The following is a 27275-nucleotide window of genomic DNA, read 5'->3' on the forward strand; positions in this document are numbered from 1 at the left end:
CACCCGGTGTGCTGTAGGTGGCTCTGGGTCCTCTCTCGATAGTTTTTGGTGTCGTGTGGGTGCCCTATACCTCAGTAGTCAGGCCCGCACACAACGTAACACCGCCTTATTAATTATTATTTTTTTTTGTAATAAAAAAATATAAATTCAAGTTTGAACCACAACAATAGTCAAATTAATATGCCCGAAAACGCTTCGTTATTCCACGAAGAAAAACAAAAGATGTAGTTATACCTACCTTTCTAGAAGAAGAGTAATTAGTGACCAAAACTCCAGAGTCTCTGGCGTGCTGAGACAGAACGGAGCCTTGGCAAGGGTAGGTCAAAGTTGTAATTATCTACGGAGACTCGAGAGTTTGCGCGGGACGGACACAAAGTCTCGACGTGGTGAAGACGAAGCAGAGGCATGGGAGGAGATGTAATCACTGATGGAGAACTGAAAGTCTGGGCGTCGTGAAGGCGGGGCGGACACAAATCTAACGAGAAGGATGTGTGGAGGGTTTTCTATTTTCACTGTTTCTATTAGTGGCCAGAAAGAAAGTCAAGATAAATCGTTCGGAGCTTGGTTCTTAATGGAGGGTTTTCTTTATTTTCTTTCTGCTCTAACCAAGAATCTAAGAAAAACTAAGTATATAGAGACAGTCTCTATAGTTAAGATAAACTTTAACATTAAAGGAAAAATCAGTAATGTCAAAGATAAATAGTACAAAGGTGGCCCATGAAATTTTGAGACCTTTTGTAAAAAAAAATACATAATTTTCTTTTAATTATTTTATTATATTCAATTTTAATAAGAATATTAGTTTATTTTAATGTTTTTTTATTCTTGAATTTTTATTATAATTTTTTCCCCTAATTTGTATTGATAAAATTATTAAATTTAATCTAATAAATATTTTAATATTTTATATATATATATATATATATATATATATATATATTTCTAATAAATATGTTCTATATTTAATTTTTATAATATTAGAAATTAATGTAATATATATGATAATGATGGTAGTTAACCTTTGCTGAAACCAAACTTGGGTCCAAAACTTTGGCCTATTGGATCTAAAGAAACAAATTATTTAGTTTGATTTAAGATTTTATTCCTATGCTCAAAAATCTTGGAGAGAAGCTTCTTGAGCTCACTATAATTTTGACATCGTAAAAGGTTAGGAATGTAAGTATTGTGACAAAGATTATGAAACTGAGATCTAATGTGGTTATACGCAGGGCACTCTAAGAGGAAGTGGTTTTCATCCTCGATGTTCCTATTCTCACATAGATGGCAGATCCTTTCCATCTTTGACGAATGTACTACCTCTTTTTCCTTTCAGTTAGGGCTTTGTATATTTTTATCTTGCCTATTTTGAGAGATTCATCAACAGCTTCCTTAATCACTCTCCTCGCACTTTTACAATCATTTTCATACCATGGGTTGGTTTTGCTATTTCTTTTATTATTTGAAACTTCAATTGAGAACTTGTTAATAGAATATGAGAGGGTTGTGGTAAAATTATGATAGAGGTCTTCTATGTTGTCTATACTAGATAGAGGAAACAAATTAGGTTTTAATTCATTTAGAAAGAGATCATTTTTATTTCTATCAAATATTAAGTTCTTTTGGCTATAAGTATTATTTTCTATGGGAACTCTATGCATGAAAAAATTGATAGTTATAAGTAAAGGCCTATGATCAGAGTCAGGTTCGTGGTCGTTTAAGATGTCAAAATTTATTATTTCATTGTATAATGGGAGATCAGAAATAATATAGTCTACCACGCTGCTACCAAATCCATGGATGCAGGTCATCTTGCTGGAATTGGGCCACTTCTTTAGACCATTGAAAATTATATGATCATGAGCACTACAGAGCTTGACTAGCTCCGACTTAAACAAATTTTCCTGGAGGCCTTTAGAGGTCCTTTTGTACCTAGTCGCCAGAGTAGGGTCTTCGTCTAACCAAAGAGGATTAGGGTTGGAATGATTGCTTAGAATAATAGCTTGGTTGCTTGAAGTTCGAGCATTAAAGCCACCTATTAAAAGGATATTACCTTCATTCCTTAGGCTAGAAATGTCATTCTCTAAACCATTGTAAGGACTATTTTTACCTATATTCTTCTTCTTATAAAAGTTAGAATTGATGGGGGAAACAACATATTTCTATGTAGATCATCTTATTATTAATGTCACTGATCTCTATCCAACTATATTGGTTGTAAGAGTCGTTTTTATAAATCCTAGCATGAGGGGAGATGTTCCTTTTAATGTAACAAGATATTCCCCCAGTGCCTCTACAGGAGGATCGCTTGTTCCAGGTAGACCATAGCATAAATCCATCTATGTTAGGGACCTTAGATTCTTCATGCTCCCAAGTTTCAACAAGCAAAATAATATCAACATCATTTGAGATCCAACTTAGCTTAGGGCCCTTGTTCCATGGAAAACCCCGATAGTTCCAAGAAAGGTTCCGAAGCATGTTGAATTACTATTTATTACTATCCTTTTGGTTTCTATCTTGGATAAAGGCCTTTCTATTTCTGATTATTGCCCATTTTCCTTCTTTTCTAGCTTCTTTTACCTTTTGAACCTCCTTTCTTAATTCTGTTTGATCTTCTAGAATGAGATCTTCATTTATAAATATTCTCGTTCCTTTTAGACTTGAGGTTTTACTAAGTATGTTGTACTTATGAACAGTAGATCTCACCTTTATTCGGATTAGTCTTCCTTTATTTTCAGTTAATTTCCCCAACCTTGTTGCTTTTGTGAGACACATTGTTTCAATTTGTAATCTATTATGTAATTTTGTCTGGGCTATGGCTAAAGTATCCTCATCAACTTCTTCTTTTAAACCAAAGATTATAAGGTTCAAGGCCCTTTCGTTACGCTCGTGGTCTAATTCTATTAATTTTTTCATTTCATCTTTAATTGGTTTGATATCTAATTTATCTTCCACACTATTTAAGGTGAGGTGGCTATTAACCTTTTCTTCTAGTTCTTTAATCATGTCTTTCATTTTAAGACCCTCTAAAGTATCAACATCTACTTGCTGGTATGTTTGGTTAGTATCTTGGTTTTATTTTTCTATAACCTGCAACCTACTCTCCATTGTCTCCATTTTATTCTCTAATAGTTCTATTTTATTTTCTATTTGTTTTTGGATTATGTCTTCAAGAGATGCAAATTTATTTTCTAGCATGGCTTCTAACTCTTTTTGTAGCTTGGCTTCTCTTTCTTCTCTATATTTCTCTAAAGACTCTATATATTCATAAAGCCCTTGTAGAGTAATTGTGTTAGGCCTGCCTTTGGTAATCTTTGGTAGCTGTGGTGAAATATTCATACGTGAAAATATATGAGCAAATATGTATTAGAAAAAGATAAGGAATGTGTGCACCTGATATCAGCAAACCTGACTGTAGATCACCCTTGCCCAGTGTAGCCCGTAGACCTAATTGGATCGGGAACAACATTCTCGAGAACGATGGTCGTTGTAATTTTCTGGAATAATGTGAGCCTCAAAATGCCCTAGAATGTATATAGAATGTGATTTATGATCTGCGATTATATACCATGCTCTGTGAATGAATATATATATATATATATATATATATATATATATATATATATATATATATATATATATATATATATATATATATATATATATATATGTATATGTATATATATAGTTGCAATAAATAAAAATTAATTCTTAACAACTAGTTTATAATTAAATATTATTTTAATTATTTTAATAATTAATTAACTAACAACTAATTTTTTATTTTTAATCTTTCTAAGATTATTAATTTTATTTAATTCTTATAATATTGTAAATTAATTAATTTAATTAATATAGATATATATAATTAAAATGAATAAAAGCTAATTCTTAATTACTAGTTTATAACTAAATATTATTTTATTTATTTTAATAGCTATTTCTTAACCCCATCCCCATAATCAAATCCCACTAGTGATGACATGGTGTTTTGTTAAGGCACTTCATGGTGAAAATGTCACGAATTCAAAACCTCATGGACGAAGATCCAATGATACTGAGGGCTAGTGTGGCATGGTCCAGCTGTGATCCCCGGGTGATTTTGATGGCTTAGATGCTCTTAGGTCATTGCTACTCAAGCAACAATTTAGGTCGCTGGTTCGAAACTACGTGGGCAAAAATTCAACCATGCTAATGGTCGTGTGGCCTAGGCCAGTTGTAATCCCATAGTGATTTTGACAGCTTAAATGCCCTTAGTGTGGGAAAATGTAACTAATTTGTTTCTTCATAATTGTCATTTGACTCATGTATCCATCAAATGGAGAAAGAAAATGATGTAAGAAAAAAAGAAAATTTTAATTTTGTAAAAGCATGGGTTTCATTGTCAAAATATTTGTCATTAGGTCTCTTAAGGTTTACATGAGTGAAAGTGTCCTTTTCATAATGTAAAAGATCCTTCCAGGCATTTGTATCAAGAAAAGAAAAATATTTTGTATTTGGAAGTGTCTAGAATGATCCCAAGGCCAAGTCGGCCAACCAAGAAGAAGTCAACCTAGAGAGGGCTAATGGAGCCTCTTTGAAGGGCTATCAAAAGAAGAGATTTTACCTCATTTAAATAGAATAAGCAAGCATCTATTAGGCCTGATCTGCAATTGGAGTGTTATGCATGTGACCTGCGAGAATAACATAGTGCCAAAAATATGAAACAATAATGCCAAAAACATAGAAATATAACATGAATTGAAACAAGCTGCAAAGATATGTTACTTCTTAGAAGCAGGATACAATGTTCAATTTCCTTTTCGCGAGGGAAACCTCCAATAGAGCAGAGCTCAATTACAATAAAATTTGATGATTCTTCCCATGCTATCTAAGCTTATTTATAGCTTGATGACATCCAAAACCCTAACTACTAGTGATCCCTTGCATAATATAGGTTAGCCACTTTATATATTAACTATGGCCCATTTATAACTAATAGTCGTCCCTTCTCTATGATACAAGTCAACCACTTACAATTATTATTAATGTGGATAACCACTTACAGGCTTTATTGACTCAACTAACTATTTATGACTCTCACGAGGCCCGTTGGGTTTATTACATAATGAAATTGGTTAGGGTTGGACCCTAACATGCCCTACCCCGTAAAAAGAAGCTTTTTCCTCAAGGCTGAAGCTACAGAAACTACTGAAGAATAATGGTTGGTTCCCATGTTGCATCTTATAGAGAGATGTCTTTCCACTTGATGAATACTTCCTTAATCGTGTGGTCATGAAGATTTCTTTCGCGAGTGTCGAGGACCTATTCAGGTCAGAGCCAAAGTCAACCTTCCTCATCTAATTATGGCAGACTTGTTTGAAGTCTACATTTGTTCCCCACAACTTTCTTGAGGTAGAACACATGGAAGATTGGGTGGATTTTTAGGTAGTCATCAGGGCCAGTTTGTAAGTGAATCCTCCTATACGCTGCAGTACTTGATAAGGCCCATAGAATTTTGGGGCTAGTTTTTGGAAAACCTTTTCTTTAAGAGAGGTTTGATTCTAAGGTTAGAGTCGTAGGAACACCTCGTTACCTACTTGAAATGAACTCTCTAAATAGTGTCAGTTGGCTTATTGCTTCATTCAATTTTGAGTTTGATGTAGGTTATCTTTGAGATGAGCGATCATGGTGGCATGGTTTTGCAGGAGCTTATCAGTTGCCTATACTTTGGAAGATCTAGGGATATAAGATGATGGTTAAGGTGGGAGTTGTCCATACATTTCCTCATATGGAATTATCTTAGTGGATTCATGATAGTTAGTATTATACAACCATTCAGTTTAAGGCATCTATCGTACCCATTGATGTTGATTGTCTGAAGTGAAGCATCAGAGATAGGTATGCAAACCTTTTTTGATTGATTATGTTTAATCACCAATTTAGGGATGATCAATTGTACTCTGTTGGAGTTGTGTGCCCCATAGTTTGAAAATTTATTGCCAAAAATTGATGGTGAAAATTGGGTCTCATTCAAACATAATGGAATTCGGCATGCCATGCAGTTTGAATATTTGGTCCATGAAAACCTAAGCCGCCAATGTTGGGGTAAATGGGTGAAATAGAGCACCAACATGAGCATAATTGGAAAGTATGTCAACAACCACCATGATGACTTATTTGTTGCTTGACTTTGGGAGACCTGTAATGAAATCCATGGAAACATCCGTCTAGACAGAAGCAGGGAGTGGCACGGGTTGTAAGGTTCCTAGTAGCTTGATCATTTCCCCTTTGTTGCGTTGGGATACTTCATATTCAACTACAAAATTAAGAATGTTGTGCTTCATTCCGGCCCAAAAGAAAGAAAGTTGTGCTCATGCACAAGTCTTCAAAAAGCTTGAATGTAAAGTAATTGGAGAGGAGTGAAACTCTTCCAAGATGTGGGTTTGGAGGGTGGAGGTCAGAGATAACACTATCTAATCCTGACAGTAAAGAACTTCATCCTTCCAACAGTAATCCTTTGAGGACTTAGGATCTTCTCATAATATGTTAATGAGATGGTATGAAGAGGAGATGGAAGAACCATTCATGACAAGTTTCTTATATCCAATCTAGTATGGGTAGATAGAGTGACAACATGGTGCCCTCTTCCTTCAATTAGCATGATATGGCATCGACCACTACATTGTCACATCCCTTCTTGCCAATTATCTCATAATCATATCCCAACATTTTTGTGAACCATTTATTTTGTTGTGGTGACAATAGACACTTCTCTAGGAAATATTTTAGGCTATGATGGTAATTGTGAATTTAGAAACGACACCCCCATAAGTATGGTATCCAAGTGTCTACTGCATGTAAGATGACCATCATTTGTTTATCATATGTAGATTGACCCAGATGTTGTTCACTAAGTTGTCGACTAGTGAAAGCCAATGGTCTACATTCTTGCATTAATACTGCACTAATGGCCATACCTGAAGCATCACGTTTAATCACAAAAGGTTTTGTGAAGCTTGGAAGGGCCAATACTGTAGTGGAGCACATGGCTTGTTTGAGAGCAAAGAAAGCCAAATGAGTTGTGTTAGTTTAGAGAAATGATTTTTTTTAGAATATTAGTGAGGGGTCGGGCAATGTGTCTATAATGGCTAACAAATTTGTGATAGTAGTCTGTGAAACCCAATTAGAGGACATTTCAACTCAAAAATAGCCACCTAAGAAAAAATTATGAAACTAATAAAATAATTCCATGTAGACAATTTTTTAATATATAATTTTTATTATTTTACTTTTGTAAAAATTACCCAAGTAAATTTCATGTTTATCAAAATAGATTTTATCAAAATAACTGTAATATATTTTATATTTAAGTTAATGTATTAGCACAAGATTTAATCAAATTTATATTGAAAAAAATAAATTTAAAATTTAAATTTAACTTTAAATTACGAAAATTTAAATTAAAAATTCAAATTTAATATTTACATTAAATTTGAATTTGAATTTAAATCACCCAAATAAATGTCACTTTTATCAAAATATTTTATATTTAATTAATACAATTTAAATTAAAAAAGTAAATTTTAAAGTTAAATTTAAATTACCGAAATAAATGCACTTATATATATATATATATATATATATATATATATATTTATAATATAATATATTTTAAATTTATTTTTAATATATATATATATATATATATATATATATATTATTATATATATATTATATATATATATATATAATATATATATATATATATATATATATATATATATATATATATATATATATAAGGGTATATTCAAAATTGAAATTAGTTACGTGCCATTAGCGCCATTAAAAATACACTCAATCCATATTTTACCCTTCAATAAAAATATTCTTAATATTATAAATTTGATAGAATAGGATATTAATTTCACTTTTAATATTTAATGTAGTTTTCAGTCACTTAGGCATCGTTCACACTTAAATTAGGTAACTTATATTATTAAAAAATTTGTCAGTTCCTAGTCACACATGTATCTCTTTTGGATTTTAAAGGATTTTGATTGGCTTACATAGTATGACATGGAAATTCAATGTTATTTATTTAAAATAAAATTTCCTCTAATTGGCAAGAATCTCCTCAAACTCTTCAAGGTTTTTGGTTGGGGCCAATCTTGCATTTCCTAAATATTTTTTGAATTAGCCCTCAGTCCTTCACAGTTCACAATGTAACCCAAATGCTCTACTTCTTCCATGCCAAAGGAACACTTGTAAAATTTTACAAATAATTTGTGATCTTGGAGCAGCTGCAATACCTGGTCAACATGCCAAAGGTCTGTGTCCCATGTTATGTGGTAGATGAGAATGTCTTCAAAACATAACAAGACACATTTTCTAATATATGGCTTCAGAAAGTGGTTCATGAGGCTCTGAAAGGTGGATGGCGCACTATAGAGATCAAATGGCATGAACATAAATTGATAATGTCCTTCACAAGTTCGGAAGGTTTTCTTGGCAATGTCACTTCCTTCATCTATATTTGGTGGTAGCTTAAGCATAGGTTCAACTTGGTAAAAAATTTGGCACTATGCAATTCATCAAGCAGATCATACTCTACTGAAATAGGAAATTTGTGCTTGATAGTGAGCTTGTTGAGGGCCCTAAAGTTTGGACACGTGCATCATTCACTATCTTTCTTTAAAATCATTACCACTTGAGATGGATAATGGCTAATGTTGGAATGAATAACACTAGCTTCAAGGAATTCCTTGATGATTTTTTCAATTTTATTCTTTTGTACAAAAGGATATTGATAGGGGCAGACATTTGGCAGTTGAGTACTCAGGAGAAAAGGGATGTTATGATCATGTTCACCTCTAGTGGGTGGGAGTTCCTTAGGTTTGTAAAAGACCTACTGGTGGTGATCTCATACTTGTTGCATATCGAATGAATTTTAGGAGGAGTGGATTCAATGACATGGATGGAATTAAATTGAGTTACAATCCCATGAAAACCACTTTTTGTAATCTTCTCCATTCTATGCAAGCTAATGGCAGTAGGAACACCTACCTAGAGTCCCCGTAGTGTATAATTGTGGTCGTTCTACTTAAAGCTCACATATAATTCATGGAATTCCATTATGATAGGGACCAGTGTGCGAAGCCATATAGCACCAAGGACAATGTCACAATCACCCATTTCAATGGAAAACATCTAGGTTTTGAGGTGATAATCCCCCTTCTGAAGCTTAATATTTTCATAGAATTCTTCACATTTCATGGTCCCCTCGTCAGCGACAAATCCTTCGAAATTAGATACCACCCTGACAAAACAATGAACCACTTCTACTACTCTCTTATAGACAAATTTATCTGTGCTACCATTATCAATTAACACCACTACTAGTTGATGTTTAATAAAACCTCAAATTTTGAGAGTTATGGAGAAGAAATGTTGGTGTGTCTATGAAGTGAGAAAACCAACTCATCTGGCATATTTGTAGTATCAATGTTCAAGGTTTTTTGGGTTTCACCCTCTTCCTCCTCAGGAACTTTAGTGGATGTAGCTTCATCGGAATTTTTTTTTTCAGTAGTATCAATTTGAAAGAATTTGGTTCCTTCCATTTATGTCCTAGGGAGTATTTGTCATCACAGTAGTATTAGAGTCCTTATTTCCTTCTTTGAGCCATTTATTTCCGCAGCAACTTTTTTACCTAAACTGTTTGGGTGGGGCTCGTAGTCGGGGTGGGACAATTGTTCAAAGGTTTCAATGTAGTCACATACTGTACCTATTTTCTTGAGCTTAGTGAGGTGAAATAGAAAGTAAGCTTCCCAATCAAAGCAGTCCCAAATGGCTTTTGAGAACATGTTCCAAATTTTCCTCCCTAGATAGCATTTTTGATGCCACTACCACCACTGCCATCTCTCTTGGTCCAAGTAAATATCTCCCACATGTATTTTTGTGTCATCATCCCAGATAATGATATGGGGGAAATATTGTTCCATTTGTGCCACCCATACTGTCAAGTTAGAGGCATCAAATTTGTACATGTCTAACTTGGGTGTCTGGTGGCTCGAATATTGGTGGCCTCCATGGAAATGAATGTGATGGTTGGATTCTCCTTCTACATTGGAATCAACATTGTGTTATCCCCTCTTGAATTTGTGAGATGTCCTCAAGTATTATAGTACTACGGTTGTGATTATGTCATTAAAGGATGTCTCGAAGTCATTAATTTTTTCTCAAGGGCTTCGACTTTCTCTACATCTATAACTTGAGACCTGGCATTGTGCATACACTAGCCCTGGTCAAATTTTGAAATTAGTTGAGTAGTATGGTTGGAAATAGGGCAAGCTTAGAATTCTAGTGATGTGGCTCACTTTAAGTTGTGTCGGTAAAAAATTGGGACTGCATGAAAATTGGGGGACTTATAGGTGAATGGTAGCACTGCGATCAACTGATCATCTTGAATTTTATGGGCTAGGTTTCTTGCAAGTGTCCCGTGATGAGCCCAAAAAATTTCTTTTAATCTAAAAGGAGTTTTTCTCCTAGGTGATCAATATTACAGTGACTGAAATCCATAATTCTTAATACTGCCAAAATCCTACAAAAATCGGGGAGAGATAGTAGTAGTAGAAACCCCAAAGTCTCGATACTAAAGTGACTAAAACCCTCACTGCACAAAGATTCTAATTTGCGTTGTGAAAACCCAAACTTTTGAATCTAATATGTACGATGGTGACAAAACACCAATTTCTATATCTCACATGTATAGTGATGGTTGAACCCTAGCTGTTGGATCTAAGCTGGATGAAAAGGTTGGGGTGGGGGGGGGATCTTCATATAATTGAAGGAACTGTGGACACAGGATTTTCATATGCTACATATCATGATATACATAGGGGTCAAATAGTAGTACTTGCCCCAATATTTCAGAGCACCAACTAAGGAGAGCGACTATACCCTTAGTTATATAACCCAACTACCCTTTTATACATGCAAGTAATATCCCTAAGTGTTATCCTCAGTGTATTGTGGTAGAAATATGGTCGATGACTTGTCTAAGGTTAGGTTTCAGGTTACCCCAAGGGGGCTTCTGATATACCCAAGGGTATGTGAAAGTGCAGTTTGTGCATGGTTTTAGTCCGTGTGCGGTTCTGTCTAATGCGCTACTACTTGAAGTGGTAAACAAAGGGGTTACAAGGTAGTCCAACAAGCATGACAACCTATTATAGTTCCTAAGTGCATGCCTCCCCAAATATACCGGTTTATGTGATCAACAACAAATCTTGTGGTTTAAATATGTCGAAACATGTCTCTAGCCTAAAAAGAAAAAGAAAAAATGCCAAAATTGGAGGTAAAACTGGCACTAGAAAGTGCTCTAATAACACTTCTTATGCACTTGACCTATGAGAATAACAAAATGCTAGAAATATGAAACAATATTTCATAAACACATAAATATCATATGAATTGAGACAAGCTACAAAGATATTTTATTATTCATAAGAATAATACAATGTTCATTTGCCTCTTCGAGGGGGAAACCTCCAACAGAGCATAGCTCAACGACAATAAAAATTGATGATTCTTCCCATGTTATATAAGACTCTTTGTAGCTTGATGACATCCAAAACCCTAAATACTCATGGTCCTTTGCATAATATGGGTTAACCACTTTATTTATTAAATATGGCTCGGTTTTAACTAATTGTGGTCCATTTTCTATAATGTGGGTCAGCCACTTACAATTATTATTAATGCAAATAATTGCTTATGGGTTTTATTGAATCAAATAACTAACTATGAATATGATGAGGCCCCTTATGATTATTACATAAATAAATGGGTTAGGGTTTGAAACTAAGTGGTAGGCATTAGCTACTATATAACCCTTGTTTATTTTCCGTGTAACAATGCTCATAAAATCATAAATAAAAATAATTATACTTCTCTCATAAGACTTATATATCAACCTATTTTTACTTTTCATTTACTTTTCAAATGTATCATGATTACAAATAATTATAACTTTATATACATTGTGAATTTTAATGTATGTATATATATATATGATTCACTATATGGATTCTCGATGCCAATGTTAACATGTGAATAGACTGAAGAAAAAGAACCACAAGGTCCCATTGCAGGGAAGGGAAGTCTATGTTTTTAAAAAATAAAAATAAGACATCCAAAGTTTGTCAATTTTTTTTCTAAATTAAGTATGAAAAATGCTTATTAGTCCCTTGCCATCAGGCATGGGACTATAGTAATCGAAATTGTTTATTAACATTAATTCGTGTGAAATTAACTTAAAGTTTTTAGCTATTGCAATCTACCAAGCACATTCCAGCCTATGAAATTTAGGCATTCATTTCTAATCACCAATAGAATTATTTGTCGTCTTATTTGGCCTCTTCCCGAGGCGGGGAAGAGGCGGAAAGGCTATTATACAACTATAACCATGTATAATATGGTATATGTTTATTTCATATTTAGCAACTGAAAACTAATGCCACCATTCGGATGATGAGGTGAAGAGATCACGACAACCAAGATCACAAAACTCAGGATGTTGGTCAGCATCCTCATGGTTTGATGAATCACACAAAGGGGTAGATGAGAAGGAAGGATGTTCACCCTTTGTGTTTCTAGAAAGAGAATATGAAATATAAAGTGTGTTTTCAAAGAATGATTGGTCCTCTCCATTGTTGGATGATAGCCTGACATCTGGTGTGTCCTGCAAATGATCAACAATGGGTGATTTCGTGGACGAAGATACACATGAAAAATCAGGGATGGCAGGATCACCAAGGAGGTCAGGAAAAAACAGAGGAGGTACAAATCGACAGGGATGGTCCTTTACTACCAGTGGATTTTCAAGCTACCAGTCATGCTCTTCATGAATGTCAATGCATGTTGGTTGTGAAACACCAAATCTGTCAATAGATCGATCCTCATTTAAAATAAGTGTAGAGTCTGGAATGGACGAAGACAAGACAGTGTCATCCGAAGGATTATCCCAGTTCGAAGATGAAGGTTGAGGTACAAAATACATGTAATGAGGTATGAGACTCATAACTAAGTCTGTGAAAAAATCAGAAGGAGTGATGCCAATAGGATGTGATGGTTGAACAGATGTGTGTGCATGCTCTCCCGCATCATTCTATGATGGTGGCACTATTTGAAGAGGGGACGACGGATAGTCACTTGTGAAAGTGACCGTGTCCATCTGTGATTGCGCAAATCCATCACTGAATTACACCGAGCGAGGTTTGAGCTTGAACTTCTTCTTCGGATTGACAGATTGGACAAAGCAGTACTTGAATCTATCCATGAGATACTGAAATTTCATCTTACCTTTTGGTGCTTCAAACATGAATTGACAGAAGAACTTCAAAAACTCCACAGGTAATTTGTGTAGGTCCTTTCATTATTTTTACATTTTATTTTATCAAACAATTCAGGATCAAAATTGTGGAAAACATATTTGATTATATTATTGAATTGCTTGAATGAGTGCACGGAGTTATGAGGTAGTGTGCCACACCATTGTGATGGGTGGCCGCGAAGTGTGTGTGAGAGTAGCAAACAGACTTGTATTTCACTAAAATCTTCCATGCCTTGCATGAGTAGATGGAAGTCGTATAAGTTCTTAGTCTAGGCTACTTTGCCTTCACAATCATACATGAGTTGTGACAAGTGATCCCATAACTCCCTCTCGACGTGAAATATATATATGTTGGACAGAATTTTTGGAGGGTGAACTATAAAAAACTCCATGATAGATGTGCGAAGATTCAAAAGAGATGCTGAGGGCTCAGCTTGTCATCTGGCCCTCCTTCTAGAACCAAAATGTTGACAGTGTTGGACTCACCAACATGTCAGGGGATCTCCCCAGTAAGAAGTCCCAATTAGACCATAGACCATTTGGTGTAGGAGTCCCAACTGCGATTTAACATAGAGGCAAGTAAGATATCTTTGTTGGTCACAAGGATGTGATAGTTGCAGTGAGCCAAGGAGGGTGTATGAGAGGTTCTAACACACGAGGGTTGAGATGAGTGTGCCCCTTATCAATTTATATAATAATATTATGTAAGAATAATTAATTTATATAATATTATTTGTTAGAGTTGACCTATTCAATATACATTTGGTTGAAAACTAGATTAATTATCAATTTATATAATAATATTAAAAAAATAAAATAGATAAATAAATAAATTTTTAATCCAATGTGATTAATCTCAAAGGCTCATTTCTACGTTTGAGGATCTTTTAAGTTTTCAAAATCATGCTCGCCACATTATCCCTTAGCATGATTATATTTTTACCCATAAAGTTTCCAACTAGGAACCTTTACACCATCCAATGCCTTAACAAAGCACCTTGTCACCAATAGAAACATTAATATTTGTTTTTTAAAATTTTAATTTTAAAAACTTAAAAATATAATTTAAAATATAATTAAATTAAAATATTTTAAAGATAACAAAATTTACATTCTAAAACATATTGGAAATCGGTGAATTTTTATTTTTATTTTTTAATCATAAAATAATTAATAATAATTTAGTCATATTTCTACAAAATGATTAATGAAATTTTTACATTTTTATACATACATTTTAAACTAAATTGACATATAACTATTAATAAAAATTTCAAATATTATACTAAACATTTTCCATTTTTCACCTATTTATTAACCTTTATATTCTATTCTATTAAAATCAAAGTAGAAAATAATAATACTCTTCATTAGAGTTGTTTTTAGTGAGGTTTTTTGGATGTTTTTCAGGTGGGTTTTTTGGATCTAATTTCTCTAAAATTCCATAGGAATTTATTGAAATCACAAGCGTGATAGGTAACCTCTGCGTAATCAAAGTGCACTTGGAGTTTTTCAGGGTGCTAAATCCATATATATATAGTAAAAAAAAAACCAGTTTAAATAACACAAATCAAGATTTCACCTCAATTTTTTCCACAGGATTCAAGCACCGAAAAGTCCAAAATATAGTAGTAAAGAAAACTCCTTCTTCTCATATATATATATATATATATATATATATATATATATAATATAAACTTAAAAATTATTGTAAATAGATAAATATTAGGATTTAAGATTAAAAAAGCTTTTTTTGAAACTCTAGTTGTTATTGGTATTTTACATGGATGTATATCCAAAAAAAATTGGAGGAAGATTGAAGAAATCCAAAAGTAGTTTATACCCTAGAACCTTAAGATTAAAGGAAATACTCCCTACCATGTCCACCTGCAAGACTTACCCCATTGAAAGGACAATTTACCATGAATCTTAGGTATAAGAAGAAATTATACAACATGAATGCGAAGAGGTTCCTAAAATTGCTTCTAGCTCTAACCAAAACCCCCACCGTCTACTGAAACTGGGGAGGCATAAGGATGCATAAGGATGCCTAATCATGGTTGGTTCATTGGGAAATAAAGGAAGATATCATCTTGCATAACCCATACAATATTAAAAATATTGTTACTTCCAAATTTAAGGAGAAATTATGGGACAACGAAGAGCTCGAAGGAAAGAGAAAACTAAGATATTATACGGAGGTGATCAACCCCAATCTAAAAAACCAAAATTGTCTTTCTATATTGACTAGTGTTAAGAAGAAAATGAACATTGCCAAGATAATAACAAATTCTCATCAACTTCAGAGTGAAACTAAACATCCTTCAATTCCCAAAATCCCATAGGATGAATGGGCTTCACCTATGGGATCCTAAGAGGGTTGAAGATGAAAAACATTTTTTCTTCAATTTTCCATTTCATACTCACACTCAATCTAATCTTCAAAATATTTGTCACACTACTAATCTTCTTGATCTTTTAAATCAATAAAACTATGTTTATTTTGGAATTCTTCTCACACTTCTTTTTTATTATAAAAATAAAATGTTAAAGAATACCTTCTTAAGGTTGGGTAAACCATATAGGTATTAATGGATGTTCTTCTTCATCATTAGGGTCATGATCATCATATATTACTCAATATATATATATATATATATATATATATATATATATATATATATATATATATATATATATATATATATATATATATATATATATATATATATATATATATATATATATATATATCTTATATTATATTTTCTTTCCTTCTACATATAGAGAAATTAGGAGATTTGTGATTGATGTAACTAGGCAAGAGACACAAAAAGACACACCCTCAAAAAGCAAGGGATGTCAAGAGCATGATGTAGTTCTCTGTTAAGGGAATTTATATTTATAACTATATGTGACCATAAAAAATGCATCATAATTAGCTAATTAGTTTTAATTATTTCCTTAAATATATCCAATAATATCTCCCTAACTATCTCCTATGATCTATCCATTATTTCATCCATGATTTTTTCAACAATATTCATCTCTATATTTGCTAGATTTTCTCCACCTCAAGGCAGGACTCTATCAATCAATTTGTTGTTGATCACTATTAGTCTAGCATTGACCAATGCAAATTATAATATTTAACTTTGAAAAAGGAATATTTATCTTTCAATATTATTGAAGAAATTATTTTCCAAGCATTTAATTGGACCATAAATTGAAGGTCTTATTGTAGCCTTTTTACAATAAAATGCCATGTGGATAATTGCCTCATATTTTTTTGCCATAATTTTTAAATGCAGTTGCAATATTTATGCCATGATTTTTAGATATTTGTGGAATAAGTTTTCATTATTAAGCTTCATAGGAAAACCATCTAAAATTAAATTCTTCGAAAATAGCTCATACTCACATAAATGACATATTTACCATCAAGTATTTGTATAAAAGATAGATAGGACCAAGATGTAAATATATATACTTACCAAGAGTAACTTCCCACCCTTATTTATGTGCCTTTCAACACTTTAACAAGTAGGAGACTTAGTTGTGGTTACTACCTACCAAAAAAGTCTGCAAGTTCTTTCCCCTTCATAGACAATTAATTTTTCCACTTCATATATTAATTTGAAAATTTTCTAAAAGCATAATTTCCACTTGAGTAGCAACGACTACGACTACCCTACCCTGGACCACTTTCTCTTACATAGACTTTCTATAATATGCATACACTATTAAAATATTCATAATATCATCCATTAAAAATTACAAATAGGTACTATTTTCTTATGTCTCCTCTTTAACGAGAATTCTTCATTAAATTAGTCCTTTATCATTATTTTCCTTTGTTGTCCTTTTTCTTCATCTTTAATAGTTATTTGGTCTTCTTCCTTCTTGATCTTCTCTGCTATCATCTTGTACCTACATAAATATTAGTTGAAGTACATATGAAAGAATCACCATCTACTAGAATAAAGGGGTTGTTAGTCGTTATATCCACTAGTTCTCTAGAAAACTTATTCTCATACATGCTTCATCAACCATTCTTCCATCAAAATTTGCATACATATCCCTCTTACTCTATATCACCACTCTCATTTTCATCGTCCTCAATCTCCTGGGTTCCTGACTCAATTGTAACCTTGATGTCGATGCTCCTACATCATACTCCCTAGGAAAAAAAATCTTCATAGACACACATCCATGGGTCCTCTATCTCTTGCAAAATTTTTCCTCATAGTTATCTTTTCTTTTTCATATCCTCAATCATCATTTTATTCCTACACAAGACCCTTTTTCTTTACTTGAAATCTACCTAATTGCCTCCTCACTAAGGTCGACGACTCTGTTAGGTGTAGACTACATCAAATCAATGGTTCTACCCACATATAGATTCTCTCTTAATGATTTGAGATCCTCTTTTAGTTTATGCTTACCACAATAACACATGATGAAAAATCTTTTACATTAGTGATTTTTTACCTTGAACATTATCGACTCGGGTACACACAAGTTCAAAAGTTTTTAATCTCTAACCAATATCATTATAAAATGACATTATCCATTAACTGTTTCTTAGGGATGTATTCCTTCAAGTATTTATTGTATATACCTCTCAACCCACACACAAAATACTTTTATTTATAACTCACTTCGTTTTCTTCTTCACTGTTAACCATGCTTCTATTTCTTTTCTTTTTTTTTTCCATCTTTTGTCACTTCATCCTTTTTCTTTCCTACATCATTATCCACTTTTCTTTCCTATTTTTTCATATGTGATTTGTAAATTTTTGTGGACATTCCACTCAACAATTCATCACAACAAATCTCACAAATTGTACTTAAAAATCTAAAATCTACACCACAAGGGTTTATTTCTCTTTACATTTTTATATATCTAAATTACTGATTATTGTGTATGCATGCTAATTATAATTACGAAAAATATAGGGAACAATGAAATAAAAAATCATAAATTGTGATTAACACAAAATATATCTTGGGAAACCCTTTTGGGAGAAAACCTAGTTGGAAGTTAAGGTAGCTTTGCTCTCTTTATCTGAATAGAAAATGGTTGCAAATACAAAGAAGGCATGTGGCTTGTGGGCTACCACAACACAAAAATAGTATATGCGTGCTCTCTCCCTATCCCTCTTAGTTATTCTATTTGTCTATGCAACAAAATGCACTTGAAAAGAATGGAACCCCATTTCCTCCTAGTCGCCCATTTATAACATAACCTAATAGCCAAGTAGTAGTTAGGTTTGACTCCTTTAAATCTTAACCAGAGTTGCAATATGGACTATTCTAGAGTCTTATTCATCATTATCACGTGCCTAGCATGTCTTCCATGAGTAAATGGGGATGACGTGGAATCCCCTCGAATTATGTTCGTGAAAACAAGAAGGTCAACTTCCAAGTGGCATAAATCTTCCATATGGACTCCAACCAAGATGATTCTTGCATTGTTGGAAAGGTATTTGTGTGTAAAATAGGAGAAAAGAGTGTAGCACCAAGGTGTCAAAGTTTTACCCGCTAAAAAACACTCTTTGATGCCTCAAAATTCTCCAAGAAGATTTTAGGCCCTAATTTCCCAAATTGGGTCTCGCAAATAAAAATGGTCCTATCAAATGATTCCTCCAATTTTTCCATGCTAAAGTAATTTATGTGGATGAAAAACAATATAATTATCAAATATGAATCATTCCCATTTTTTGAGACTTTTAGTCCTAAAATGCTTCCAGTGAATGAGGTGAGGAGATTTATCCTCCACCATCTCTCGTGTGTGCCATTTAGATTTGGCTAGAAATTCTCCTTTCAACCCAATCTGTTAAAGTTCGTTTTGTCCCTATGTTGTAGTTTTAAGCCTTTTCTACAAAACTATATCTTCTACCATCTATAACTTACTTGGGGGCTACAAGTACTGTAGTGGCTAGTGATATATACTGATTATTGTCTCCTTACCCATTAGATAATGCTTCCACTTCTTCACAGATTGCACCATTTCATAAACCTCCTTATCAAAAGTAGGGTAGTTAACAACTGCCCCATGAACTAATTTAGAATGGTAGCATACAAGCCTTCCCCCCACATCAATATCGCTCCCATAACATACTCACGAGCATCTATCTCCACTTGACAGGGCTTATCCAAGTTTGGTAGTGCAAGAACTAGTGCTTGACTAATATTCTTCTTTAACTCATCAAATGCCCTTTGTTTACCCTTTCCCCACTAGAAACTCTTGCCACTTATTATTATGGTATGGAGTAATGTTGTTAACACTAAAAATGAGGCTATGAATTTTCTCAAGTATTGTGTCACCCCAACAAAACTCCTAACCTCAAAAACATTAGTAGGCATGAACCATTTTATGATGGCCTCCATCTTGGTAGGATCTATTTTTGTCTCTCCTCCACCCATCACATATCCTATATACACCAGATACTACTGTTAAAACTCACACTTCTTGATATTTTCTAGAAATTGGTGCTTATTTAATGTCTCCAACACCTGCGTCAAAGCTGAGATGTGCTCATCCTAGGTAGCACTATATACCAGTATATATTCCAAATATAAAATAACAAATGAATCTATAAAATTGTGCATCATATCATTCATTACCGTCATAAACATAGTTGGTACATTGCATAGACCAAATGGCTTGACTACCCACTCATACAAACCTTGCCTGGTTTTGAAGGCGTTATCCAAGTATCTTATTCTCTGACTCGAAATTGTTGATATCTACACTTTAAGTCCACCTTGGTGAAGTACTTCACTTACTACAACTAATTCAACAAATCATCAATCTTGGGTAGGGGGTACCTATTCTTGAGTGTGATTTTATTCAATGTAATGTAATTAATACACATCCACCAAGTACCATTATTTTTGGAACTATGATGATGGTTGACCAACATGGTGGTGTACTTAGTCGAGGGACACCCCATTCTAGTAGTTTTTTCAATTGTTTCTTCACCTCACTTGCTTCTATAACAAACTAACTGTACAACCCAATGTTTAGTGAGGGAGCCGTTGAAATATTTGGATCTTATGCTCTGCTTCCCTATTGGGTGGTAGCCCTTTAGGCTCCTAGAACACATCCCTGTAAGCCTATAGTAACTCCGCCGGATGTTTTTTATGTTTCTTAGTACACCCCTCTAAGGATGCATTTGCAGTTGTTAACTCTTTTACAAGACGATTCTCTCTTAAAAACAATAAAACAAACTTCTTGCCAGAAATGACCATTTTCTTGAATTGGTTGGCATTTGTTGGTGAAAATTTTAACTTTCCTTTGTGCACATTTATGGTGAATGATTTTCCATCATTGGTGAGCTGGTATTGTTGGTTGTGCACATGAATATTGCATATTACATGTACATGTAGGGACTTCCAAACACCACTCCACAAACATCAAAGGGAACTACATCTAATTCTACCTCATTAATAAAATAAACACAGATAACTAATATAATTTTGCGTTGTCTTGTTACCTTTAACTATGCTTCCTTATTTACTAATCCCAATTCTTGGATGACCACAAACTTCCAATGAAAATTTATATACTAGCTTTACTGAAATGAGATTTGCATGTGATCTTGAGTGAAAGAACATAATATGTATCTTCCTTACTTGTATATTTATGTGGAAGAGTTTGGTCATTTCTTTCTCTTCCTTTTCCTAAAGGCTATTGAGTTTTCTATAATTTCAAAAATGAGTCCTCTAGATACATTAGAACCAAAATTTAATACACTTACATTCTAAAAGCACAGATGGATCATCTCAGTGCACTAGAACACCAAATTAATAAGCTTACATGTTATTAAATAAGCTCTTTATGTGAACAATATGATGAATTATCTTCCAAACACATAATGGCCAACCCCACCATAATTGTCAAAAAGGGAGTCCACAACAACAATATTCAATTTCCAATGGTTTGAAGCATGTTTTCAACATAAAAAACCAACATTATTCCCAATACTTTCTTGAGTTTTGCTAAATTTATTTTTTCTACTTTGATTTTGTTTAACTGTAATATGTATACATTCACTCAAATAACATATTTAAACCAAACACTATTAATATTGTTTATCTTACTATATAAAATTTATATTAAAGTATTTCTTGCTACAAAATATAGGATTTAAATTTTTTAAGGAGGGTGGATATCCTTTGGCTATATGTATATATATTATATAATAAATATAACTTTACTTATTATTAAAATATTTATAAATAATGAATAAAATGTTTATATTTATATTTTAATATATATTTATATTTTATTATTAATATATATACAATATGTTAGATTTTCCTATTAATCAATTGTGTGTATCTTTGTATTTATATATTTTCCTTGTGCCATAATTTTTTTAGCCTCTTTAGAGGCAAGATCCTTCTATTGCGATAAGTGAAGATGATTCTCTCTTTTTGGTAGTGATACTACATCTCTGCCAACAAAGGAGTTGAGATATCCAAAACTGGTGACTCTAACTTTTGTATGCAAATTTTAATTGGAAGTGATTTCAAAAGCATTATTCCTTAACTTTGTGTTTCTCAAGATGTTATATTTAAGTGACACAGGGCTACAATTATTGCCAAGATCATTGTGGAAACTAAAACAATTTGAATTGTAGTCCTTATTTTTTCTCGTTGCTAAGGAAAATAGGTAAGGGCTAACCACCAAGGGTTCAATTTGTGGAGAGTGGTTGTTGAGGGAGGGAAGGTCGAACAATGAAGCCTAGCCTACTCAGACTCTTATTCCTACATCTTGGCCCAAATTTCTTGATTGTGTCCTCATCCTCTATTGTTGTTGTTGTCGTCATCATGTGGAAGCTCTATATTAGTTGGGGTTCAGGACTTCGTTGCAGTTCTGCTCGGTGTGTCTTCTGCTACTCAAGGTCACCACTACCTTGTTTCTAGTTACTGTCAATATAGATCGAACGGTTGTGTGGTGAACCTTGTCTTCTTAACTCTCCTGTTCATGCCTCTTGGCCTGCCTTTCTCGACTATGCCCCTTCCTTTGCAATTGTCGTCTATGTCGCCATGTGGAAGTTTTGTCCATGTGAGGGTTCAGGACTTCACTATGGTTTTGCTTATTATGTCCTTACCTCTCAAGATCATTACCACCCTATTTCTGGTTTTCGCCGTTGTAGATTTCTTTGGTGAAAGTTCGTCGATATGACTATTGGGTCATGGCCATGGGATTTGTCGAGTCTTGTCACCTGTTTTTCGTTATCACATCCCTATGTTGGGTATTGATCCTACGAGATATTTTATGGGTGTATTATCCCTAGTTCTACCTCCGGTGTTGGTTGTTGGGGTTTAAACATTTTTTATTTGTGGGTCGGCCACCTTTTCACATCATTTATAGCTCCCACTTGGGATTTTTGTAGGCCTGCATTCCTTGGGGTTTTAGTTGGTCGGGCGTGCATGCCCAAAATTTTTATATCTCTTTGTGATGTGCTATGGTGCTCGCTGACCCTAGGGTTTTATACAATGAATCATCTTCTTCATATCTTGTTGGTTGGAGCATCTTCTAGTGGTGCTAGAATGATGTGTGGATGGTCATTGTTGTGGTATATATTGTGCTCCTTTTGGGGTTTCTTTGAGGGGTTTGTGAACCCTATATCTTGTTATCAATCATATGTAATTGGGATTATACTAGAACATATGTTATATGCATGCTTATGTAAACATATTTTTAATTAATAGAAAGTTGTTAGTTTTTTCTTTCCTTGAGAAAAAACAAAACAAAAAACAAAAACAAGTTGAATTTCTTAGTTGAATTATACTGAAGTTGGTGATGTGCACTCAAGCATTGGCAATATATTAAACAATTAGTTTTTACACATCAAGGGATGTCAATGGTTAAAATCATTTCCATGTGAAATTAGAGATCTCAAAAATCTCATATTTTTGGATCTCAATGTATGTTGTCATTTAAAACCATTGCCATATGAAATCCCAAAACTCAAAGATCTCAAATATATGGATTTTAAGGGTTATTGTAAGTTATAGGTTATTCCTCCTAACATCAAAATGCTTTCAAATTTCACAATAGAAAAGAGTTTGTTTGAACTAAGAAATTTAATATAAGAAGTATTTTATCATATTTTTTGTTATTGAAAATTTATTATATTAGTATAGATATATCTTAATTATAGATTTAGGATGTTGCAAGTGGAATAAATCTCTTCAAGTGCAATCCTCTTTTAAGATATAAAATATGAAAAAAATTGTGTCCCTCGTAGTATTTTATAGATCCCAATGAATTTGGTTCTCTCTCTATATCTAGAATGTGTATTTTTTCATTGTTTAAATTGTATTTTTGAATGTTATATTAAAATTGTTAGTCTAAACAATTTTATTGGTTTTCACAAAAAATATCTATATACCTAAAAAATATCAAAATGAAAAATAGTGACACTACTTGAAAAAATTTACTGTTAAAATTTATTTTTTGTTGTTGTTTTATAGGACATAGATAAAAAAAAAATGTAAACAATATATAATATATACATAGTTGAGATCAAAATATTTTGCATAGCATGTGTATTGAGACATTTTATCTATAGACTGCATTGTCCACATTAAGTATTTTTGTTATTGATATATTTTTAAGTATATGTCAATATTACTTGATCTGTGATGTTAAAATATTTTATGAGTAAACAATATTAAATTTCTTTATTATTATAAATATTTTTAAATGTTACATATTATTTTTATATTAAGAATTGAATGAATTACACCTCCTTATTATTCTTATTAGGAAGTATTTGATATTTTTTATTTTATTTTCCAACTTTTAATTACCTTTTTCTTTAGACATTTGAATATTTTATTATGTACAACATTATAATATTTTATTTCTATATATAAATATGTATAGATATAATTGATATCTACATAAATTTGTTAACATAGATCTTCAAATAATTTATTTAAATCCTTCCATGAAATATTTTAGAAATGTCTGACCTTTAAATATTTTATTCACACTTCTTTTTACTTCTAATTATTTTATTTCTTTTTAAAGTTAGATAAGAAATTATGTTAAGTAATGTGGAAATATTTTATTTATGACTAAGTGTGACTGAAATAATTTACCACATTGGGTTGTAATATTAACAAAAGATTGAGTGAGAATAGTGAGGGTGGGATTATTGATGTTTTGTAATGCTTTTAATTAAAACTAATTAAGCATGTGTATTCATTTTAGTTTTCTATTATCTTTGACATTGCTTTCCTATATAGAGTATTTTATTTTTATCTTGAGCAATAAAATTTTGGGCATTTAGTATAGACTCACATAAGAACACAACATAGTTACTCTATTCTAGAGTGTCAATAATATGTTACTTACAAGAAAACCTAGATAGAGAAAATAACGACTATTCCGCCCAAAAACTCAAGCTAAACTCAATTAACTTTCCATATAAATTAATAGATTATATAAATATTTTGTTAATTTTAAATTAAATATACTTATTATATTTAATTTAAATAATTTATTGATTAAAAAATCTCTGTTTTTAATGAAAAATATAAATTCAAGTTTGAACAAACACAATAGTCAAATTATTGTGCCCGAAAACGCGTCCTTATTCCACAAAGGAAAACCAAAGATGTAGTTATACCTCCCTTTCTGTGATTATTGGAGGGATGAGCGGTGTAATTAGTGACCAAAACCCCCAAAGTCTCTGCATGCTGAGACAGAACGGAGGCTTGGGAAGGGTCGGTCAAAGTTGTAATTATTTACGGACACTCTTGAGTTTCGGCGGGGCGGGACACAAATGTAACTAGAAGAAGGATGAGGGGAGGGTTTTCTTTATTTTCTTTCTGATCTAATAAGTAAGAATGTATTAAAAAGTCTATAAAACTAAGAAAAACCCAATATGAAAATGTGAATATAAAGTCTGAGATAAACTAAACATTTAAATTAAAGAAAAAATCAATAAAGTCCATATAAATAGTACAAAGGAGGTCTATGAAAGTTTGAAAGATAATTATTCGCCGCCCAATGGAGGTTTGAAAAACGGTAAAGGTGTAGATATTTGAGATATGTAATATTTCAGGAGGTGATTACTCTTGAAATTATAATCCCAATTTGAGATATGTAATATGTTGGAAGTGATTCCTCTTTAAATTATAATGTACTCAAATTGTGAAATTCTACAATAAAGAAGAAGATGAGAATTAGTGTAAAATAAAATTTTAATTTTAATATAGTAATGGTTTATCTTAAGTACTAATTTAAGATGAATGTAGAAGGATCAAATTATTTCATATATAATTTTTTTAGAGTGTAAAATACAATTTATTATTTTTTATTGTTTAAATTATATTTTTAAATGCTAATTAAAATATATAAGAACAAATAATATTTTTAACTATAAATTTTTAATTTCTTTTTCTATATATGAAGTTGATATAAGCATAAATTATTTAACATAAATTTGATTAACATATGGTGAGGTATTTCACCCCAAAGAAAGATTCATTTCATTGGGAGGGAGCCGGCATCACCATAGTAAACCCCCTAATAGGCCATTTCCTGGCCTTGGCATTTTATTATCCATCTTGGTAGGTGGATGGAATTTATATGAAAGACTTAGCGAATTGAAATATCGCCTATATCTAGATTATCTGGCGCGTGATCCTAAAGAAAGAATAAGAGAAGATCCCTCCATTCATTCGGCGACCTATCAGCTGATCTGATTGATCCTGTCATTCTGCGAAAAACGTGTTGTTGTTAGTCAAACAGGATCATCCTTCCTTCCTTCCTTATCTACACACATGATTAGACCTGCTGATTGCTTTTTTGATCAATGAACTCATCAAGTATTTAAAGCATCCATCATACGTGATAGAGTTGCAAAAAATGATTAATCCTCCGGTGCCTAATAGCTTTCTCTATTATACAATAGACAGATCCAGTTCTTTTCCACAGATTATTAATAGTTTTTTTTTCTATGAATATGAAGAGGAAGAGGAAGACGAAGACGAAAAGGAAGACGAAGACGAAGAATAGAAATATAAAATTGCTTATAACTATAATAAGAGAGAGTTGAACGGATTGTGCTCTAGTATGGATATCTCCGAAAAAGAGTTTTGGCCACACAGCAGCCCCAACCACCCGGTGTGCTGTAGGTGGCTCTGGGTCCTCTCTCGATAGTTTTTGGTGTCGTGTGGGTGCCCTATACCTCAGTAGTCAGGCCCGCACACAACGTAACACCGCCTTATTAATTTTTTTTTTTTTTGTAATAAAAAAATATAAATTCAAGTTTGAACCACAACAATAGTCAAATTAATATGCCCGAAAACGCTTCGTTATTCCACGAAGAAAAACAAAAGATGTAGTTATACCTACCTTTCTAGAAGAAGAGTAATTAGTGACCAAAACTCCAGAGTCTCTGGCGTGCTGAGACAGAACGGAGCCTTGGCAAGGGTAGGTCAAAGTTGTAATTATCTACGGAGACTCGAGAGTTTGCGCGGGACGGACACAAAGTCTCGACGTGGTGAAGACGAAGCAGAGGCATGGGAGGAGATGTAATCACTGATGGAGAACTGAAAGTCTGGGCGTCGTGAAGGCGGGGCGGACACAAATCTAACGAGAAGGATGTGTGGAGGGTTTTCTATTTTCACTGTTTCTATTAGTGGCCAGAAAGAAAGTCAAGATAAATCGTTCGGAGCTTGGTTCTTAATGGAGGGTTTTCTTTATTTTCTTTCTGCTCTAACCAAGAATCTAAGAAAAACTAAGTATATAGAGACAGTCTCTATAGTTAAGATAAACTTTAACATTAAAGGAAAAATCAGTAATGTCAAAGATAAATAGTACAAAGGTGGCCCATGAAATTTTGAGACCTTTTGTAAAAAAAAATACATA

Source organism: Pinus tabuliformis, chromosome 9 (genome assembly GCF_031772625.1).
Source record: "Pinus tabuliformis cultivar Carrire ecotype Pingquan chromosome 9, CPIR1, whole genome shotgun sequence".
NCBI classification, from domain to species: Eukaryota; Viridiplantae; Streptophyta; class Pinopsida; order Pinales; family Pinaceae; genus Pinus; species Pinus tabuliformis.